Source organism: Balaenoptera borealis (assembly GCF_965194805.1).
Source record: "Balaenoptera borealis genome assembly, chromosome: 4".
NCBI lineage: Eukaryota > Metazoa > Chordata > Mammalia > Artiodactyla > Balaenopteridae > Balaenoptera > Balaenoptera borealis.
This window is the reverse complement of record NC_138861.1, coordinates 10,505,083-10,527,383: the sequence shown is the minus strand read 5'-3', so window position 1 is coordinate 10,527,383 and position 22,301 is coordinate 10,505,083. Positions and strand designations below refer to the sequence as shown.

The 22,301-nt window shown below is 41.4% G+C and overlaps 1 protein-coding gene across 4 annotated transcripts in view; it reads left to right on the top strand.

The window, feature by feature from the left end:
- The first annotated feature begins 460 nt into the window (after nt 1-460).
- GPRIN3 (GPRIN family member 3) overlaps nt 461-22,301 on the top strand; it is an 80,379-nt gene continuing 58,538 nt past the window's right edge. Inside the window, exon 1 of one of the 4 annotated variants that reach the window (XM_082391669.1) lies at nt 461-4,812. The gene's annotated coding sequence lies outside the window, so the exon portion shown is untranslated. Of the gene's footprint in view, nt 4,813-5,163; nt 5,613-5,736; nt 5,871-22,301 lie in introns of those variants that run through there. The other 3 variants (XM_082391668.1, XM_082391667.1, XM_082391671.1) reach the window with 3 other exon arrangements.

Genomic DNA, 22,301 nt, shown 5'->3' with positions numbered 1-22,301 from the left:
GGTGCTGTGGGAAAATATACTCGTGTGCTTTACAAACCACTGGGGCAGGAATGGAAAATGTGAGCTCGGGGAGCAGCAAGAGAGACACTGGTGTGACAAGCAGTGATCTGAGTGTCTTTTATCCAATCAACTGAACAAGCCTATCTTAAGACTATTGCAGATGGTGAGAATCTAAACCTTTGACAGTAGGGCACTGATTAAATATACAGTAGAATACTAAATATGACTATAAATGATGCTGCAGAGGCTATTTAGTATTAGAGGAGGGGAGGGAAGGAGGGGGAGGGGAGAAGGAAGGAAGGAAGGAAAGAAAGAAATAGAAAGACAGAAAGAAAGAGGAAAGAAAGCAAAAGAAAGGAAGGAAGAAAGAAAGGAAGAAAGGAAGAAAGAAAGAGGAAAGGAAGAAAGAAAGAAAGGGGAAAGAAAGAAAGGAAGAAAGAAAGAGGAAAGAAAGATAAAGAAAGGAAGAAAGAAAGGAAGGAAGGAAGAAAGAAAGGAAAAGAATAACAAGAAAGGTGGGGGGAGGGAATAGGGGCAAGAGAGAGAGAGCGAAGGGAGGAAAATAGGTAAGAGCCTGACTTATATGACTGGCCCTAGTTTTCCAGAAATCCAAAGGCAGTCAGGTAACATCAAAACGGACCTTACTGTGAGTCTTCAGTATTTCTATACTGATTCTCTGTGAAAGACACTACTAAGGGCTGATCCTAGAGCCTACGTTCCTTCTCTCTTAATAACAGAACCTTGGTTATGATTGGGGCACCAGGACAACCAGCCTAGAAAAATCAAAGCAAGCCTGTTCCTCCTGGCTAGGTGCTCACTTTCACCGCCTCCTTGGGTGATTTGGTGACTGAATTCTGGCCAATGACTTGGGAATAAGAGAATGGGTTCTGGAAAATATTTTTTTCTTCCATAAAAAGAAGAGGTTCCCTTTCCCACTGGAATTCTTTTCTTCCTATTATATAGGAGGGGAAAAAACCTTTTTCCTCTATCCTCCTAGGGTCTCTAATTGGGGCCCTGAAAATTAGACAGTCAAAATACAGATTAACAGGAGAAAAAGAAACAGAGTTTATTAATACGTATGTACATCAGGCGTAGATGCAGAAGAAACTGAGTGATGAGTAACTCAAAGGGGTGGTTAGAACTTGGGCTTATATAGCATCTTCACAAAAACAGTAAATTTGTATAGAGATAACAAGACAAAGGAAAAAGGGGTTTAGGCTTTTAGGGGCAGCAAACTGTGGGAAGGCAAATATATAGGGGGAAACCTAATTAAAGATGAGTTATTTTAATCAGATTTGTTTGCAGACTTATCTCGTGGCCAGCTTTCTGTTTTCTTCATGGCCTTAAAACTGCCCCGGGAGAGGGGATTTAGGGTAATCCTCACTTCTCAGAAGTTTCTGGTTTTAGTCAGATAACGGAAACTCCAAGAAGGCTTCTATCTGCATCTGTTGATTCTCATTTTCCTCCAGCTCAAAACAATCCTTATGCCAAAGTGGCATATTTTGCGGTGGCATATTTGAATCCCCTACACTGTCTTAAATGTGGTTTGTAAGGATATGATTTTTAAAGCAATGGCTTTGTAACCATGCAGCGATAAAATCGATTTAGAGTCCAGCACTGGGGAGAATGCATGGATATTAAACAAACAAAAAAATAGAAGTTATAGTCACTGAGCCCAAAAAGTGTAATACAAAGTGTCAAGACACACGTATGAATGAACCAGAGAACAATTACGAAACAACTTACAGTATTACTCAGTGCCAACTAATGCAGGAGTGACGGCAGCCCTTCAAAATCTACCATTGCTAACTCATCCCGCCAATGCCTCTTGCCAATCCAGCTAAACTGATGAAGTTTTTAGGAAAGATGTGACATTTAGAGAAGATTCTCATCTTTTTAAAATACAGTGCTGCCCCTGTCTAAACAGCCCTAAGAGCTTTCACTCAGAAAGGAAATAGACTATCAAAAAAGCATTTGGCTGGACACGGGGCTTCAGTCTTGGTAAAGGAACTGAACAGCTGTGGAACCTAACAAAGTTTATTTAAACATCTGGGATTTGATTCCTGGTTTATACATTGGGGATAATGATTCATTCAACTTACTGAGCCCTTACTAAATGGTGTGTACTGTTTTAGGTGACAGGGATTTAGCAGAGAACAAAAGACACAAAGTCCCTGCCCTCATAGACAGTAGACATACAATAAACAAATAAATACAGAATGCAGTAGGAAGTCTGATGGAAAAACATAAAGCAGGGTAAGGAGAATAGGAAGAATGACAGGTAAGTGGGGAGGGAGCTGCTATTTTATATAGAGTGGTTGAGAACACCTCTTTGATAAGAAGCTTGCATTTCCTTCCCCATGTGATGTGAGGGGCGTATGTGTTCGTGTGTTTGTGAGCATATTGGCCTGCTTCTCTGGGGGCAGAGGGAAGGAACTCAAATAACTGAAAATATGTAAAAAGCACTTGGTAAATTACTCGGCACTACGTGAACATAAGGTATTATTATTGTTGTTATTATTTCAGGTTAAGTCTAAACTCTGTAATTTGGCATTTAAGAGCCTTCACAACACAATTCTCTAACCTACCTTTCCAGTTTTATTTCCACTCCCCTATATAAACCTAACTTCCAAATACAATTTTCACTTTACCTGATTCACTTGGCAATTAACCAAGTACCATCTCACGTTGCTTCTCCTCTTTCCTCTGTTTAAATCCTTTATTATTTTCATTTTCCATAAATTCTGTGCTCCTAATGAAATGTTAAACTTGTGCATGTCAGAGTCTTTCTATAAATTCCTTGAGGAATTCAATAATATGATTTGGCTTTGTTTCACATACTGGTTTAATGTTTATCATCACTCCGATAATTATTACTCTTCGGAATTTGGTGTTATACTCAATTTTGTATGAGTTCTGAATTGCCTTATTCATCATAGAACAATGTACCTTTGAGAAGCAGAATTTTTTAAAAAAATTCTGTATTGCTAAAGTGAGCCTATACCTGTGGTTAGGACGTCCCCTAAGGATTACCTCAGTGCCATTCAGACCAATAAGTATCTCCTAATTTTATGTGTCCACTTCATGACCACAATCCTAGGCATCCTCATGGCTTTTTCACGGCCTCGGGGTATTTCTCGCCACTATACATTTGTTATTGTCTCTTGAATGACTTTCAAGTGAATATTTCCATTGAAAGAACTTCCCAGCAGTCTGAGAAATCAAGCAGAACAGAAGGATGAGTAAAATACAGTAGAAACTATAGGATAAGCACTAAGTGAAGTTTTGGTAGATATAATGACCCTCACAAAGTACCTACATCCTAATCCCTGGGACCTATGAATATGTTACCTTGCATCGCAAAAGAGCCTTTGCAGATGTGAATAAATTAAGGCTTTTGAGCTGGGGATGTTATTCTGGGTTATCTGGGTTGAACCAACATAATCACAGGAGTCTTTATAAGAGGGATGCAGGAGGGTCAGAGTCAGAGTAGAGGATAGAAACAGAAGTCTGAGTGATGTGCTCACAAGCCAAGGAATACAGGCTGCCTCTAGAGGCTGGGAAAGAAGAGGAAGGAACAGATTCTCCCCTCAGAGCCTTCAGAAGGAATGCATAGCCCTAATGACCCTTTGATTTTAGCCCTGTAAAACCTATTTTCAGGTTTTGGACCTCAAAAACTATAAAATAGTAAATTTGTGTTGTATGAAGCCACTAAATTTGTGGTAATTTGTTACAGCAGCAGTAGGAAACTAATACAATGGTATAATAAAAAAAAAAAAGTCCTGAGCTAGGGATCTGTCACAATCTAGTCCCCACCACATGTTTATTAATTGTGTAATATCAGGAAAATCACTCTACCGCAGCTTCCTTTCCTGTAAAGTGAAATTATACCTGCCTTACAGCGTCGTTATGAAGACAGATAAAATTATTCATGTGAGCACTGTGCAACGTGTTTTGTGTTATACAAATGTTAGGTGTAAAACTTTGACTTCATGTTTTCTAAACAAGGGCAAGGACTGGAATGAAGACGTCCATCCTTGAATGTTACATCATAACCACCCTCAGTAACCGACGTGTTATTTTAGCAGTGGTAGAAGTGGCCACCTGGCACCCTGGTCACAAACTTCTCTCCGTTAACCCAGTTGAACATGGCTAATGGACTGCAACATTCTTTGCCCAAAAGCCAAGACACGGCCTTAGAATCCTTCTTAACCCACCTTTAGGAAGTTGCTGTCAATCACCTAGAGCTGCCGTGAAGGAAGAAACTTATTAAAATCCCTGACCTAGTGGTTTAGAAAGTTTTGTCCCTTGGCCAGCATCACGGGCACCCCCTGTGCGCTTGTTAGTAATGCAGACCCTCAGGCCCACTCTGGGCATACGGAATCGGAATCTACATTTTAACAAGATCCCCAGGAGATTCCCATGGGAGAGAGGATATATTTTGCAGCGTTTTGAATCCCAACTGTGCAGGTCACTACTGTGTGACCTCAAGCGAAGTGTCTGAATCATCAAAGCCTCCGTTTTCTCATCAATAAGGTGGAGAATAACACCCACCTCACTCGGTCGTTATGAGAATTACAGAGGCTGCATATAAGGCATTTCGCACAGTGCCTGCCAGCAAATCCTGAGTGAATAGGATTCCTTTTCATTGAATCATTTGCACCATCTACAGCCGCTAGCCATATTACACATCCATTCAGTGTTGCTGGAGCCGCTTTGAGTGGACACTTTCCAAAGCCATCCACGCCCAGGAGAGCGCAGTGGGGCGGGGAGACAGGAACCCTAGCAACAATGCCGTCTCCAAACACGCAGGTACCGTACATGTTGCAACACCCAGGAAACGCTGGGTGGTCTCCCCGCTTTCAGAGCTCCCCGGCGCGTGGCTTTATGAGAAACCGTCTGCTGGCGTCTAGACACAGCATGGAGTCTGGGGACCTGCGGGAGGGAGCAAGAGCCAGAATCCCTGCTGAGTCGCTCTCGGCCCCAAGCCCTCTACCGTAATCCTTCTCTTAACTTTCCATCTGCTGCCGGTCTGCCTGCAGGGGCTCCGCAGCCCGCCAGCCCGCGCCCGGCTGCCCCCCGGCCCGCCGTAGCAGCCGCCGCAAGCCCTTCCCCAGGGACGAGCGGGCTGGGCGGGGCCGCGGCGGGGGCGGAGCTCGGCGGCCTGCTGCTCCCGGAGCCGCTGCCGGTGGTGCCGCCGCCGCCGCCGCCCACCCCCGCCCCCCGGCCCCTTCCCCGGAGGCTCGGGCGGAGCAGCACCGCCGGCGAGGACAGATGGCCGCAGCCCGGGCCTGACGGGTGAGCAGTCGGGCACGTGAACGCCCACCTCCAGCTTGGCTCAGTGCCCGGCGGCGGCGGCGGCGGCGGCCCCGCGGTGCCCCCCGGCGTCTCCGCCCGGCCCCTGCGCGCCGCCTCTGCGCTTTGCGTAGTAATTGCAGTTCCTGCTAGCGTCCCGCTCGCTCCCGGAACGCGTGTGAGGAGGACCGCCGCTGCCGAGCCCGCCCGAGCCATCGGCGTGGCGCCGGGAGCCGCTGCTCGGGATATGCGACGGGAGGCCGCCGGCACAGCGCAGGCAGCGGCCCCGCCGCGCCGGGAGAGCCGGGCGACAGCAGGTAGGCGACCGGCGGCCGCGGCAGGAGCCGGCCCCCCGAGCCACCTCTGCCCGGCTAGGGTCCAGCCCTAGGGGACCGGAGCTTTGCGGGGTGCTCAGTACTGGTGGGGAGTGGATTCGGTCCCACATTTTGCCAGGTGGTCCTTTTTGCCTGTTGCTCTCGTCCCCGTCCCAGCCTGAGCTCCAGGAGGGGCCGTCTTTCTCGCGGGTGATGAATTTCTCGGCAAGGTCATTGCTCCCTTAGGCTCTGGCTTTGAAGGTAAAGGAGAGAAGACGCCTGCTGTTCTTGTGCTTGGGAGAAGTATTTATAATCAATCAGGTCTGCACACTGAATATCCAGATAGAAGTGTGTGTGCGCGTGTGCGCGCGCGTTTGGCAATACTACACAAGCATTTTTCTCATTTTCCTACGCTTATTTCCTTTAAGGGAAACATACTATCGTTATATATAATATACATGCGTTTGTGTGCATGTGTATCCACACATTTACACATATACAGTTTTTCTTGAGATAGGCGGAGAGAGAAGGGCGGGCAGAGGTTGATAAAGGGAAATCATTGCAGAGACCTGTTTAGTATCTAGAGGTGAACTTTGGAACCACACTGAATGAGGGTAGAGACTAGAGGCTATAAACAGTTCTTCGGAGATGGATTTTAGAAAAGAAATCACTGAAGAACACTGTCAGCCAATACACAGACAGATCCTTATGCCAACCAGGCAGATCTACAAGATACAGGCAAAATTTCAGACGCAACAATGGACAGTGAAGAGGGGGGCGGAGAGGAATTTAAACACTGGAGGGTGCATTTTGGGTGGTGGGAAGGCAGCAAAGCCCCAAAAGGGTGCAAGGGCTTTTCGGAGGGGCATTGGGAGAAATCTCGGCTTGGGGTGTAGGTAGTTCAAGGTTAAGAGGATGTGAAGGTCCAGAAAGCAGCACAGGTGGTGGGAAAAAGGCAATGGTTTGGAGGAGGAGGGGAGAAACGAAGCTCTGAAAGTCACCAAGAAGCAACCACCTTTTATTAAGGTATCCTCTTCTTCCTGTTAAGGCAAATACCTTGGATATGCTCCATGTCAATATTTTTCCTAACACATTTGTTAAAGATCCATTGGACCATGTTTTCATTTTGTTTTTTGCAAAGAATCTGGGTCATGGTGGGACTGGGAGGAACTGAAGTGTTTACAGCACCAGCAAGATTTGGAGAGAGAGTTGATTAAGGCTTTAGCTTCATGAAATATTTACACATCTCCTGCGTGGGCTTTTGTTTGCTCTTGCTGGTACAGCTGCATATTTTACTTTGATAATGCTTTGAGTGTACGTCTCCCGAATCTGCTTATTTTCCAGTTATAAACTATTCTTTCTCTTCCATTGTGTTCACCATTGGCCTGCCCTGAGTAGCAACTGTGGGAACAAAGATACATGAGTCACAGCTTAAAGAAGAAAATCTTCTCTGTTGTTATCTGGGAATGGCAGGAATTTATATTAGAGAATATTCTTTTGAAATAGGATCACGAAGAACATTTTTCAAGCTTTTTGGTGCGTTTAGTGGAGGGGAGAGGTTGTTGTTTCATAAACAGAAAAAAAAAAAGTAGTAATTGCCATGGCAAGCCTAGATGTTATATCATCGGAATTTATTTTGAAAACAGTGCAGAGGAACTCATGGAGATCCTTGTAAAGTGTGTTTTGGTGCGGTGAGGCTTCGCGCAATCACTCAGTAGACTTTTATGAAAATGATGAGGGCAAAATTGCCAGTGTATAGCTTCATATTGGAAACAGAGGACTGAGGCATGATGTGAATCAGAAGCGCCTCAATTGGAGGGCAGGGTGGGTTCCAACAAGCAGTTTTAAAATCTGGGTGTTTTTTAAAAATTGCCTTAAAACAAATACACTTGCCCAATACACTTAATTATTTGTCCTTTCAACCTATCCTTGGTTGTACCCTAAATGAACTTGAAAGAATGTATTAGACACAGCTATCCTTCACTGTATGAATTTCCAGTCACAAAATCCGCAGCTTTCAAGGAAGCACTAAAATATTGATCATAGAATCACAAAATCATGAAAGGTTGGCCTCGGAGGGTCAGGACACACAATTCCAGTCCCAGATCACACTCGAACTTTTTCAGTGGCATCTCTTTATGCACTCTCTTATTGATTCCTTTATGCCTTCTACATATTTTTATCCTGAACTCGACGTGGTCCTAGATTGTGGAATAGAAGAGTCTCGGCCTGCAAGACTTGGGAGGGAGGGAGGAACAGCTACTTGAGTGCTCGGACGGGGAGAGTACAGGGTGCTATGGCAGGCAGGGTGCGGAGGGGGAGAGGAACAGCCCCAGGGACCTGAAGGATGAGGGGCTAGCCTGGCGAAGACGAGAGAGAAGGGCACTCCTGGTATAGGGACCAAAATATACAGAGGCCCAGGAAGAACAAGTAGCTCTAGGTGGTTGAAAAACTGTGAGGATAGAAAGATGGAAAGATGGGGATGGAGAAGGAAGTGGATCCATCCTCAAACTGAAATCCAGAAGAGCTGCTAACTCGTCTGGCCAGGAGACCATTTGATCCAGACACGTTAGGTAAATACATTCATGTTGAGGCTCTGTGTTGTTCATATTACCCAAGTTTATCTCTTTCAACTATCTAGAAGCCATATTTACCTTAATTTACGATAGCCTGATTAAAAGGGAGATATGTCCTTGAGGAAGTCAGAATTCTCTGTGCCTCAATTTCTTCATCCAGGAAATGTCTACCACCTACTGTGCATATTGCGAAAATAAAAGAGAATGAGGGAATGGAGATTTGAGTTTTATAGAAATGCAGGGAATCTTTATGACAGCATTGCTCAGGGCAAAAGAATGGAAAATACTTGTATATTCCAAGCATTTAATTGTCCCAGATGACTCCAAAAGGCAAGAAAAAAAAAAAAAAAGGAACTCAGGAAAAGCCCAAAGGCCACAGATAATTATACAATTATTTAAAGTGAAGGAAATTACATACAGCAATCCCAGAGTAATCAATAAGTGCCCTACTAGAACTGGTCACAACCGGTTGTGAAGTCAGTTTACTGGGTCTGATAGCACTTTTATTTTTGAAAAACAAAATAGAGTAAAACAGAATAGGCGGGTAAATAAGTATTGTTCTTGGAACTTTTAAATAGATATCTACATGTATATACACATCAGGCTATGATAAAACGTCTATCTTATTATGCATCGTTTCAGAAGGTCCAAAAGCTACTGCTTTAAGTGATACAAAGAAGAGATGCTTCCAGTTTGCAAGAACCCGAGAGTCAACTAGAGATCTACTACACAAGCATTTATGCCATATTCTGAATAACAAACTGGTCTTGAGAAAGGCAAGGCATCATAATTTACCAGTAAATTCATGGCAGTACAGTCAGAGGAGAGGGAGATCCTTGGGGACTGAATTAGTCTAGAAAAAGTTCAGAATGGAGGTGGAACTTGAGGTAGTTTATGAAAGATGGATGGATCTGGTGGGCAGTGAGCAAGGGCTGGTGATATAGGAGGAGGAAGTAGAGAAGGAGGTGGGGTAATGTGAGGTTTATTTAAGAGTCACTTAGAAAAGAAAAAAATGAATATTGAGTTGGGAGGGAGAGAATTACAGCAGAATTTCTGTTTAGACTAAAATATGACTCAAAAATCACTTACTTCTATAATTTATTTATTTTCTATCTAAGATTTCTTTTCCTAATCCTGGTACTTTAGGAAAATCTAGACAGAAGGGCCATCATGTCAGTCATTAATCTCTTATTTCCTGCCATCTTTTTCTTTCTTTTGCAATCATTTAATGGCTAAGGCTTGTTTCAAATGAATTTAATGGTTGAATTATTGAAGTTATGTGATACACCACATTGTAGCATGATTATTTCATTTCTCAGAACACAAGTATAGTCATTGGCACAGAGGGTCAAGGGTGATCAAGTGATTGTCATAAATAGAGCAGACCCTTCTATCGTTTCCAGCAAGTCTTCTTTCTTGAGTGCCTTGTAGGTGTAACGCCCCGCGCTAGGCGCTGGCAGCTCTGTGAAGATGAATCAGACCACTTGGTACTCAGAATCCCAAAAGGAAGGGCAGAAACTGCCAGATTTTCTCTTTCAGTTGCTCTCTGACTTGTCCATCATTTTAGCTAAATATGTAAATATGTTTACAGGCACTTTGAGAAATTAACCTCAGAATGTTTTGCTATAGCTAAATAGTTATTTTGAGGAGGTAAAATCAGAGAAAACAGTCATTACTTGTGTTTCTGAAAACTTTTGGTGGGCTACTCTCAGCTCTTGCTGTCTTTCCTAAGCAGTAAAACAATCTTATGATATTGATATCCTCTTGAATAAAGCTGTACCTTTAACCAGGAGAACCACTGCCAGTTAAAATAGAGACTCATGCGCTTCAATTGATTGATTTGAAAGGCAGTCAAATATGGAAATTCACTTTTTTATAAAGATGTCCTGGACTCCTCTTTCATCTTTCTCCACATCAGAATGTTTAGACTAGTGATAATCTAACTTTTTTGCATGAGTCAAGTCTGGAATAATAAAAACACTTAGAGGCTGCATTTGAATTGAAAAGGCATTTGTTGAATTTCACGGGGGAAGATGTATATACATATATATACATACTCTTGCAATTCAAATTACTGTCCTGAATGCCGGTGAGAAAAATTTTCACAGCTTTTTATCTGGGCATGTTAGAGTTGGCAGTACAGTAGCAACTTTCTAATTTTTCATGTCTGTAATTAGACTGTCAGCTTTACTTTGAAGCTAGCAGCGTAACTGAGGGCCCGAATGATTATTTTCAGTCAGTAGTAACTGACCCTTAGCTGGAGGGTTAAATGCTATGACCTATGGAATCCGAATCCAAGTCTGTAGGTGGGGCTTAGAAATCTGTATTCTGTAATGGTCCCCAAAGGATGTCCATAGCCAGACTTGGACACCCCTGTTTAGTCCTGCCTTTATATACAAGGAAGTAGACAGATTACAGGTGAGTCCCAGACAAGTTAATAAATTGTCCTAAATCACTCTTAGAACTGGGGCAAAACAATCTAGACCTCCGCCTTCTAATTCTCCACTGATTCTCCACTAAGGGGAGGAGGAACAGGACCTGAAGTGAGGGTCTGAGGGCTCCTCAGTGGTAGGGGGAGGGAAATCAAATTACTCCTGCAGCCCTTCCTCCCAAGTTGCGAGTCAATGCAGTGATCTCTGTCTCAAGGGTCTGATGGGGCAGAAAAATTGTGGGGATCAGCTGTGTGATCTGAGGCCAGGTGCTTTCTTGGCCTTACACACCAGATTCAATTTTAAAATGTTAATTCTTGGGTCCTAAACCCAGTGGGTACCCAGGCCATCCCTAGGAAGACTGCTTTAGTCAGTAGTCACAGCCTGTGATACTGGCAGAAGCAAGCAATCCCTGAAAAAAACTCAAGGCCAGAGAGTAAAAATCCACAAAGTCACAAGCGCCTCTAGGGACCTCAGGACTGTTGCTAATTCAGTAACAGACAGCTGGGCAGAGAGCTCCAGAGCTCCTTAAAAAATCTAATTGGACCTACTAATTTTCTGGAGGCAAAGGAAGTTGCAGAGAATCATTTTTTTTAAAGCCTGAATTGCAAATGGTCCAACAAAGTGAGAGATCTAGTTTAGGGGGAATACTCAAGATGTTTTATGGGGACAGATTCTTGACTGTTTTTTCAGGATATTGACTTCTAAATAGACTCAAATTAAACTAACCATATTGTGTCTATGGGAGACTTTCTTTATAACATAAAACTTTGGGCAAATGAAATGCTTGAGGGAGTTAAATGTTTATGTTCAGTATATTTTCTGAAGAATCAGAGAACTTTTTGTTTCAATTCTTGTTGACAATTTTTCTAAAATCTAATACCCTGTGCCTGTATGTCTGCCTTAATAAGGACAATATGGCAAATATCAGGATTCAGAATTTTGCATCGCGTCTGGGTGTCTGTTCTGAATTACACCTGTGTAGGACAGGGCTGCCGAATATAATATAGAATTTTTAAACTGCTTTTCTTTTTTTTTTTCACTCTGATGTGAATGTGCCTTCTCATGATACACTTTTAAAAAATTTTGTTATTGTCCAAAAATGCAAAAGATATTTGATTCATTGTGGGTTCCACTTTGTTGGACTTTGGTCTTTGCCTTTGCCATTACATCATTTTGGAAGGCTTATTTCTTCATCTGAAATTAGTTTCTCAATCCCCTCAAAACATGGTTTAAAGCTCAATTATTTCAGCAAACTCTCCATGCTTCTTTAGACCTGTTTCTAACTACTATTTTATACATAGCATGAATTTTTTTTTTTAATATTTATTTGTTTATTTGGTTGCACCAGGTCTAAGTTGAGGCAGGCAGGCTCCTTAGTTGTGGCTCACCCGCTCCTTAGTTGCAGCACGCAGACTCCTAGTTGAGGCAGGCAGGCTCCTCAGCCGAGGCTCCCAAGCTCCCCAGTTGCGGCATGTGAACTCCTAGCTGTGGCACGCGTCTGGGATTTAATTCCCTGACCAGGGATCGAACCCAGGCTCCCTTCATTGGGAGCACAGAGTCTTATCCACTGCGCCACCAGGGAAGTTCCCATGGCATGAATGTTTAATTTATCCTTACTTGTGTTGTTCTCTAAGCATGCCTTTCCTTGAATCCTACAAATTATTTCTCCTTGAAATATGCAGGCAAAACCGAAGTGACTAGAATTTTAATGCTAATGAGAATTTTAACCAGAGCTAAGGTTAATAAATAGATGTACATTTCCCCCTGCATCCTTGAATATGTAAAAATTGCTTATGACAAATGGGTGTGGAGGATTGGTTTTGTTTTTCACGTTGAACAAGTTCTGAAAGCAGTCAGAGAGCAGAAATCTGTCAATGTCAAGGTCAGGGGCTAAGCTCTGACTGAGTGAAAATGGCTATGCCTTCTCCTTTCACGTGGGGGATGATTTCTTGTCTACATATGTAGATTCTCAGAACGAAAGAATCCTTTGCCATGAGCATCTGAGGGATCTGCTGCACTTCACTTAAACTGCCCAGACAGGTGTGAGGATGTATGTTACAGATCAGACATTGAAAACTGGCAGTCTGTGGGCCCAGCAGGACGATCATGTTCTACTTGGCCTGCAGGTATTTCTTTTTAATTAGGCCAGTATTTAAAAATCAGAAGATCTATTATAAAAATGAAACACCAACCCACATTCTCTAAGCTGGAGTTGAATAACAGTATGTGCTACCTCTTTATTACACTTCAGACCCCACTACTCCCTATTGTCTCCCTGACATTGAGACTTCATATAAGTCCCTTGTACTCAACAGCTTCCCTTAATTGTGTGAGCTACCTAGAAGCCGTAGATACTGAGTTCACAAAGCCTGGACGAGATGTTTTCTAAGTACCACTGAGCTCTCCAGTGCTGTGAGTGTGCTCATGAAATTGATGGGACTCTACACAGTAGAGAGGCCACTGTGCTGAATGTAGTTAAGCCCCGTAAACTATAGCGAGAGTCTAAACGGTTTTCATCATCAGAATATGTAGATTCTGTGAAAGGGTAATGAATACAAACTGAGTTGACCTGGTCTGTTAAGAAGAGAATAGTGGAAATTTTTGTTTGCTTGCTTTTTACTCTACCACGTGTTGCAAAAAGCAAAACAAACAAAAAGTTTGATCAATTATTTATTCTTTAACATGACCAATGATTACAGTTTTACATTGGATTGCTTATTTTTTTTTTTTTTGCTTTTTTTTAAATTGAGGTATAGTTGATTTACAATATAGTGTTAGTTTCAGGTGTACGGTAAAGCGATTCAGTTATATATATATGTGTGTGTGTGTGTATATATGTGTATATATATGTATATATATATATTCCTTTTCAGATTCTTTTCGCTTATAGGTTATTGCAAAATATTCAGTATAGTTCCCTGTGCTCTACAGTAGGTCCTTGTCGTTTAGCTTTATATATTTTTAAATGCACCATATCTTTGTTTTACGTACAACTCTTTCCATAGACACGACACATGCATAGCCTCCTGAAAGCCCAAAGCATATCTCGAGCTTTCAGTAGATGGTACATTCTGTTTGGTAGGCAGGGCAGTTGAGAATAAACCGTCAGGGGTGGTATCGACTCGTATCCCCGTTTGTAGCTGTGGCCTGCACACCTGAGGAAGGGTCACCTAACGATGGTAGTTGGCTGTGCTTCCAACCTGTGACTGCAGCTGCCCAGATCCCTGTGCACTCTGGCTACTTGATTGTGCGGAACTGCTCTGTTCACGTGGCTGAAAATGAGGTGACTCTGTCAGGGTTGATTTACTCGTGTTGTAAATAAACACAAAGGCCCTTTGGAGACAACAAGATGGAAAACGCAGGCAGATCCCTAAAGTAGAGAAAGCTCTTCCCAGCTCTGACATCTCTCCTACTTTCTCAACTCCCGCTGCCACTCTCCTTCCTCGTGCACACTTCATGCCCGCCACCTCCACATCGTGCCTCCCACTTTACTTCTAAAAACGTCGTCGCACCTAATTATTAAGCCCAAAGTATCAGTGCTTCGGCAGCTTCACTCCAAGAAGACAGTGCTGAGAATAGTATCAATGGAAGCCAGCGGAGGACACGGTGCTACATCTATTCTGTGCTTTCTTGGGACAGAGTGTATTTCCTTCTAGAATAATGTCCAAATCTTTAAGTAGTAGGCATCACCTGAAGTGTACTGATAATATATATAAAACCAGAGGTGTTCAAATTCTTTAGGGATAAAGTTATTTTTTTCTTAGTGATTTTAAGTACCTTAAATTTAGTTACACTGAAACTTTTATGCTCTCTTATGAAACTATTCTCCTATTCCCCTGGTGGTTATTTTGATGTTTCAAATTGCAGTGATGGGTTTTTAAAGATCATCCCTCTGGGGTTTGTGGCTTTTGAGTGGTGAGTCCAAGTCTCAGGAAGGGATGATCAAAGTTAATAATCTGAACTGGACTGGACTGAGGGTACATCAGTACTTCTGCTTGGTAAATCAAAGAAAAGCATTCCTCAAACTGGAAGTAGGAATTTATTTAGGAGTTGAAGGATAGAATGTGAGAGAGGGCTGGCAGAAGGCCCTGATTTAAAGAGGATGGATGCTTGGCTCATTTAATAAGTTGGTGTTGAGTACTTTATATCTTAGACCGTGTGCTATGTGCTAGGGATTCAAAGTTGAATAAAACATAATCTGAACTTTCAAAATAATTCCCAGACTACTGGATTAGATAACCTTATTGATAAATGTGGCTCAGCAAGGTTACACTGGACTCTTTTCCTGGTCAGGATCTCTGGGATTTCCCCAGCAGCCTAACAACCAGACTCCTTTCTCAGTCCTAACCAAGCAACCCCTGTACCTCCCTCTTCCTTCCTCAGGCCCCAGCAATTCAGTTCAATTTCCGTCCGTCTTCACAGCTTCACCACCTTCTCGCCACACCTGGGTTCCTTTTTTCCTAGCCAGGCCAACATGAAAACTAGAAGAAGTCTTTCCCACACTGTACTTCCTTCATGCCATCAAAAATAAAAACATAGACACATGTATTTTCAACTTCATCCTGCTAAAAACAACTAAGAAACAGAGGGTCCCAAGAGTGACTAAAATGGGGCAGATACAAGATTAAGAAATCTTCTAAGTTTCTGCTGGTGGCTAGTCTGAATACTATAGGACGTTTCCTCCCCATGAGTATACCAGAAACTCTGTGTAACTTCATCCCCTCTCTTTCTTTTCTATTCAGGAAAACATCTACAAATGCAACTGAGATGAATGAGGTAACATTATTCTAGAAATGACTATTATCGAGATTGGCATAGCTGACATGAGAGAAAACTGCTCTAAATTATTCTTTTAATAAATCATTTGTTGTCATTGGTACTTTATCATTGCTCATAAACAGTTTGTGATACACTAGTGTATTATTAGATGGTTTAAAGGTCATGGTTTTACACCATTACTTAGACTCTCAGGGATTACCTCCACCCTGGGGGGGATGATCTTGAGTCAGATCATTATTGGGTAATGTACCTGTTTCAGGGTACTGAAAATACCTGTCTGTTTTCATAGTTGCTCAGTGAGATGCCCCATGCCCTCATACTATCGTCTTTTTTCTAAGGTGGCGCTCATCACTTTACCCTGGTTTTCCTCTCCAGGGTTAGGACCCTGAAAGTTCAAATGGTAATTCACGTCTCTGCAAAGCCCTGGTGAATGACTGCATCTCTGTGTGTTTACCCCTACTTAGAGGAGAACTTCCTAGCCTTGCTGCCCAGAAGGTAGTGGCAGAGGGAAAAGGGGGGAGGGTACCTGGATTACAGAACTAATGATGATGAGTGGGAGGGAACAAAAGACCAGCCAGACACATGAGGGAAAAGAAAGTAAAGCGGGGTAAATGGGAGCAAGAGACCAAAGGACCCACTCAGGCCACTTTGCCGTCTTGGTTCTGGGGCACGAGAGAACGGAATACATTTCTCTTTATCCATCTGCTTTCCACTGTGAGGAAACCGGACATGGGTGGGTTATAGATGTGTATAATTAATGACCTCTGACCCTTTCAAAACTTCATTCTTTAGGCTCCTCTGCCAGTAGCATCTGCTAAAGTCATTTCTCATTTAAACAAATCTGTGAGGTTTGTACTATTATTTTCCCCATTTTAGAGAGGAGGAAACAGATTCAGTAAGTTGCCCAGAGTCCCTCAGATACTAATTGGTAGAGCTGTGTGAGAATCCAGAGTTGTCTACAACTTCAAAGGCACTGGGCTACATACACTGCAATATATGAACGTTATTAACATTAATACTATGAGTCAAAATACGAGGAATGGGCAGGATTTTACAGACTGTTCTTTCCTATCTCAGATTTCATTTCATGTTGTTTAAAGAGCAAATGTGAAAGCTTCTAGATCAGTGATAAGTCATTCTTTCAGCAAACAGGGGGAGCTCAAGGACAAAACATTTTAGGTTGAAACTTTAAAAATCTTTGTATAGGTGGTAAACTAGCACAACAAAACGTTTTATCAGAATATCCAGGTGACACATATGTCCTACAAACAACATGTCTGTTTCTTGAAAGAAAAACCGATTTCACACAGTCACGTGCACACACATGTGCACATACACACATATAACAAGAAAGAAAACCAGGCACGAGTCTGTGTTTAGCTTTCCCAACGGACTTTGGACCTAGAAACTATTTATAGAACTAGTGTTTCCGTGATTGATGTTTTAATCACAGACATTCATTTACTTATGAAAGTGAGCGATTCCTTATTATAGCTTGCAGCTAAGTGTTCTGGTTGCAAATGGAAGGCTGAACAAAAGGTAATCTATGTACAGGAGGCCCATTTGAGACAAATTCCTTCTTAAAACTCTATTTCTGACAAACTAATGGTGCTTGTCAGGAGGATGGATATACATTATATTTGTCCATTTCAAACATGAAAATCCACTAATTGTTTTCAAGTTGTGACTTCTGCCTTAGTTTTTTTTAAGTAATAAGTGATTGATTTTTTTTCTAGTTAAAAAGAAAGAAAACAGAAGTCCCCTGCAGGCACTAGGCTTGTCACTGGACTCTTGTCATCAATATGGAATGTCTTTACCACTTGGTGTTGTTTCAAAATACAAACTCTGTTCCAGAGGGTAACACAGTAGAATGCACTGCTTTTCAAAGTGTGGGAGATTTCCATCAGTGACCTGTGAGATGATCTTAGGTAGTATACGGATTTGCTTTGTATTGAATAGTTATGAATTTCTTTTAATATAAAAATACTTAGAATAAATTTTAAAGTATATATTTTAAAATATGCTATATGAAAAACATATCACTGGCACAACAAACCTGTGATCTTACAGGTATCATTTCTTAAGGCTAGGCTAATATTTTTAACTAGTGCAGCAGTTACAGTCAATTGAATGAAAAATATTAAGTCAAAAATCATTTAGATAAGAAGTACATAAGATAGAAATCATGAGAGAGGTACACAGGTGTCACAATCTGTGAAAGTGGTACATGAAATCATGTCATTGCCCAAGGCACCTCAGGTTCTCTCTAGAAATGAGAAGGTTAGTCCAGGAATCCCTAAGATCAATTCTAGCTCTAATGTCCAGTTATTTTTAAATTTTATTTATTTATTTTATTTATGGCTGTGTTGGGTCTTCGTTTCTGTGCGAGGGCTTTCTCTAGTTGCAGCAAGCGGGGGCCACTCTTCATCGCGGTGCGTGGGCCCCTCGCTATCGTTGCCTCTCTTGTTGCGGAGCACAGGCTCCAGACGCGCAGGCTCAGTAGTTGTGGCTCACGGGCCCAGTTGCTCCGCGGCATGTGGGATCTTCCCAGACCAGGGCTCGAACCCGCGTCCCCTGCATTGGCAGGCAGATTCTCAACCACTGCGCCACCAGGGAAGCCCTGTCCAATTATTTTTAACAGTCTTTATTCTTGGGCCTGTTTTCTAAATTTTAGTTCTCTTCAGCCTTTTCTGGACCTTAAAGATACCCTTCTTATCTTCCCCCTCCGTCAGCAGCAAGCATTCATGCGTTCATTCATTTACGCCACATACTCCTGAAACAAACATTCTGTGGAGACCTTACATACTAGGTAATGTGGGCAAACAAGAAAGCTACAGAATTCTGTACCCCTGACATCAGTTTTAAATGAGTATACATGTCTGTTATTCCCATTGAAGTTAAAGCCCTCGAAAGCCCTGGACTTCTGCCATAATCTTTTCTTTGTACTTCCTGAGCAACTAAAAGATCTTCAGTGGAAAGTCCCTTCATTGATAAAAACACATTATCAAGGCTCACATTACAAATTTAAAACATGTGTTGTGCAAATCCTGAATGGGATTACACATGAGAATGGACAAAAAGGGCTTTCTATATTTCATAGCTAGAGTGGTCTAATGCTTGGGATCTTCTGAACACAAAGGGAAAAAAAAATAGTACTTTCTTGATTTTTGAGTAGAGGGCAATGCAGTTGGTCAGCTAGAAATTTTTACAGGTCTGAGTGAAATGAGGAAAACATCAGGTGTTTTTTTTGAATTCAGTTACATTGAGGGAGGAATTGAATTTCAGTGGTGTTTATTGTTTTTCTATATAATTTACCCCCAAACACATGGTTAAGGTATAACTATTATTATGACTATATTTCTGTGGGAATTTGTCCTTGAGAAACATTGCAAAAATGTTGTAAGGCACCTGAGTGTCGTAAGTAGAAATTGTCACAAACATCTGTGTAATGTCAATAGAGCTCTTTTATGCTTGCCAGCAATTCATAAGATTCTCCTATACTGGCAAAAAGGATATAGCTGTGGTTTCCTGCTGGAGTTTCTATATAATAGTGAGAAAAGCATCAGAGGATGCAGTTGCTTGTGGTTGTTCGTTCATGTACTGCTGTTCTTTTCTTTCTTGTAAAAAACAGGAAGCTGAAGTTTGTTTTTTACTCAGTTCAACTGATGTTTAATAAGGACTTACCCGTGTACCGCTATGGGAGGATGTAAAAATGAAAAATGCATCCCTGCCTTAAAAGACCATAAAATCTTAATATTAAGGGTAAGAGGTTGAAACATTCATGGCAGTATTTATCTACTTTCAGTGCACATACATTGTGATAAAAGTTAATTGAAATTGTTTTCAAAATTTTAATGTTTATGTTTTGTCATAGCAGGTATAACATTCCAAGTGTCACATTAAAACATATTTTGAAGAAACAGCTAGTTAGTGCGGGTAGTTTTTAATGCTAGTAATTGCACCAAAGTTCAAATTAGTTTGTTAGTTTTTCTGTATTCTCTGGTGATGCATCAGACTTCTAATTCCCCAGCCCAGTAGTTCTGAGGGGAATTGGGCAAAAGAGCATATTTCAAGTCCCTTTCTCAAAGAGAAGGTAAAATAAAATGATATACTTAGGCTTAATAAATCAGTACGATTGCATTTGACACTATCATAAATTTCAAAGAAAGAAAGAAAGCCATGCACAAAGAGAATATTTGTAACCAAGTATGTATTCTGAATAGAAATGATTTAATGGAAGCCATATCAGTTAGGAAAGCAGAACCACTATGGTGATTTGGAATAATGGATTTATTATAAGTTTTAGGCCTTGCACAGTTGTGGGAGCTTATAGAAAAGTTTATGAGCAGTGGTTGCTTTTGCATCTGGTATTGGGTCTGAAGTCATCATAGGTTAGCAGAGCTGGCAGTGGAAAGAAAAGCTGGATGTGAAGTGGAGACAAGCAAGGACAGACTAGAACCTGTGTTGGACTCCTGTCTCCTCCAGCCTCAGTGACCTGGGAGAACTGTGGAAGGAGCTGGCACTCTGCACTGCAAAGCTGTTCGTGCACCTGGGCCAGAAGGTGAAGATGGGGATCTGGTGGGAGGCAAAGGACCAAAGCCTGGCCTCTGCCCGAATCCACCGAGGTGAACGGGAAGATCAGCGCCCGGCACCTGTTGCACCACACTGCCCTTCTGAAAGTAGAAACACTGCCGCTTCACTCTGCCTTCCAAACCTCACCTAGGTTTCCCTTGTAACCAGCTGTAACGAAGAATCATTTAGAGAAGGGAATTCTGGGAATGGATTTCCATCTGAGCTAAATTGACAGCTGGTACAAAACCATCACAGAAACTAGCCAATAGGAAGAGAAATGTCTAAGGTCAGACAGTCCCTTGTTTTTGAATTCTGCAAGAATCCTTCCTGCTAAAGGACTCAGAATCCAATCTGCTCGTGGATTACGTTGCAGACGTTTTATTCTATTTTATACAAATTTTCTGCTATACACAACTATAAGTTGTTGGTTTACTTACACTCAAAAACTAAAGCTTCAGAAGGGGTATTTATTTAAAAAGTTCCAAGATTTATGTCATTTAAGCCACTGAGCTCATCTCTTCAAAATGTATATCATCTTGCAATATAAAAGTTAATGAGATTAACTCAGCACATGTCTGGGTGATGTAACGATAAACATATTTTCTGCCACAGTAGACTCCAAACTCCCTTTTTAGATTTCTGTAGGTGCTACAGAAGGTTCGTATAATATCATGTTACAGAAAAGCAAAAGCTCGTTTAGAGAGCTTTTTTTTTTTAATTTATTTTTTGTTTTTCTTTGAGACTCTTTTTTTTTTTTTAACATCTTATTGGAGTATAATTGCTTTACACTGGTGTGTTAGTTTCTGCTTTATAACAAAGTGAATCAGTTATACATATACATATGTCCCCATATCTCTTCCCTCTTGTGTCTCCCTCCCTCCCACCCTTGCTATCTTTGAGACTCTTTTGCTTGTAAGGATGTATACAGTGGTGCTATATGAAGTGGTGAGCTTATTAATGGTAGAAGTATTCAACCAGCTGCTATAGCCAGAATTCCTGCAATGACTGGGAGGTTGGCCTTCAGAGCTTCTGAGACTTATTCCACTTTTGAGATTCTTTGAGTCATTATCAGTGACTCTCAACCCCTTTTTTTTTTTTTGGCCCCCAACTCACTTGATAAATGATGTCTACAGTTGGGTACCCCTTGTATTTCCAACTTTTTCTCTCTCACTTAAAAAACACATTAAAATACAAGTAAGTGATCTAACTCAAAAAATAAATTATAAATAAATAATCCATTATCCCTTACTTAAGTACTAGGAAGAAAAATCTTGTCTTTCATATACGCACGAGAAATCTGTCAAAAAACAGATCACAACCATATTTTGCCATGCTAACCATATTTTCTAATTTACTGCTTAGTAAAGCAAGAAAACAAAAATCTATAGTTTACACAAATAAAAATGGAAATATCCATAACAAGGAAGGAAAATGCATAGTTTTATAAAAATTCCTGTGGTATACAACAACTGATGAAATTAGGCAATACTATCTTACGTTTTGGATGCATTAGTTGTATTGTTGTGTGTGTTGATCTAATCTGATCATAGAGATGCATTTATTGAAGAAGCATGTGGTATTGGCCTATCATTGCAAATCTCTGCACTTGGGCTGGGGTAACAGTGCATCATATGTACACAGGTGGCTAGGATTCACTCCTTATCCACTAATGGATCTGCAATCTAGTAGGAGAGAGAACACAGAGATTCAAGCAAAGGGAGAGGAGGAAGTGTTAAGTGTGTGCTTAATATGGAAATGGAAATATTATGGTTCTAAAAAGATGATGTTTCAAAATTCTGTTCCACAGTATACATCTAGAATGACAAAGACAAAACAAACAAACAAAAAAACTTGACAATACTAAGGGTTGTCAAGAATGTGAAGCAACTGGGGTTCTCATATGCTGCTAGTAGGAATACAAAATGGTACAGCTACTATGGAAAATCTGGCAATTACTTATAAAGTTAAACATTCACTTACCATTTGACCTGGCAATTCCACTCCTATTTACTTAAGTGAAATAAAAACCTACGGTAACACAAAGACCTATTTCTCGGTCATAATCACCAAAAACAGGAAATACTGAAAATATCCCTCAACTAGAGAATGAATAAACAGACAGTGGCACACCTGTGCAATGGAATACTATCCAACAGTGTTAAGGAGCAAACTATTGATATACACAACACAGATGAACCTCACATATATTATGCCAAATAAAGAAGGCAGCCCGAAACAGTTCTGTACTTTTATCATCACACGACAATCGGGAAAAAGCAAAACCAGGAGTAGAGCACAGATGAGTGGGGGACAGTTTGACTACAGTGGAATAG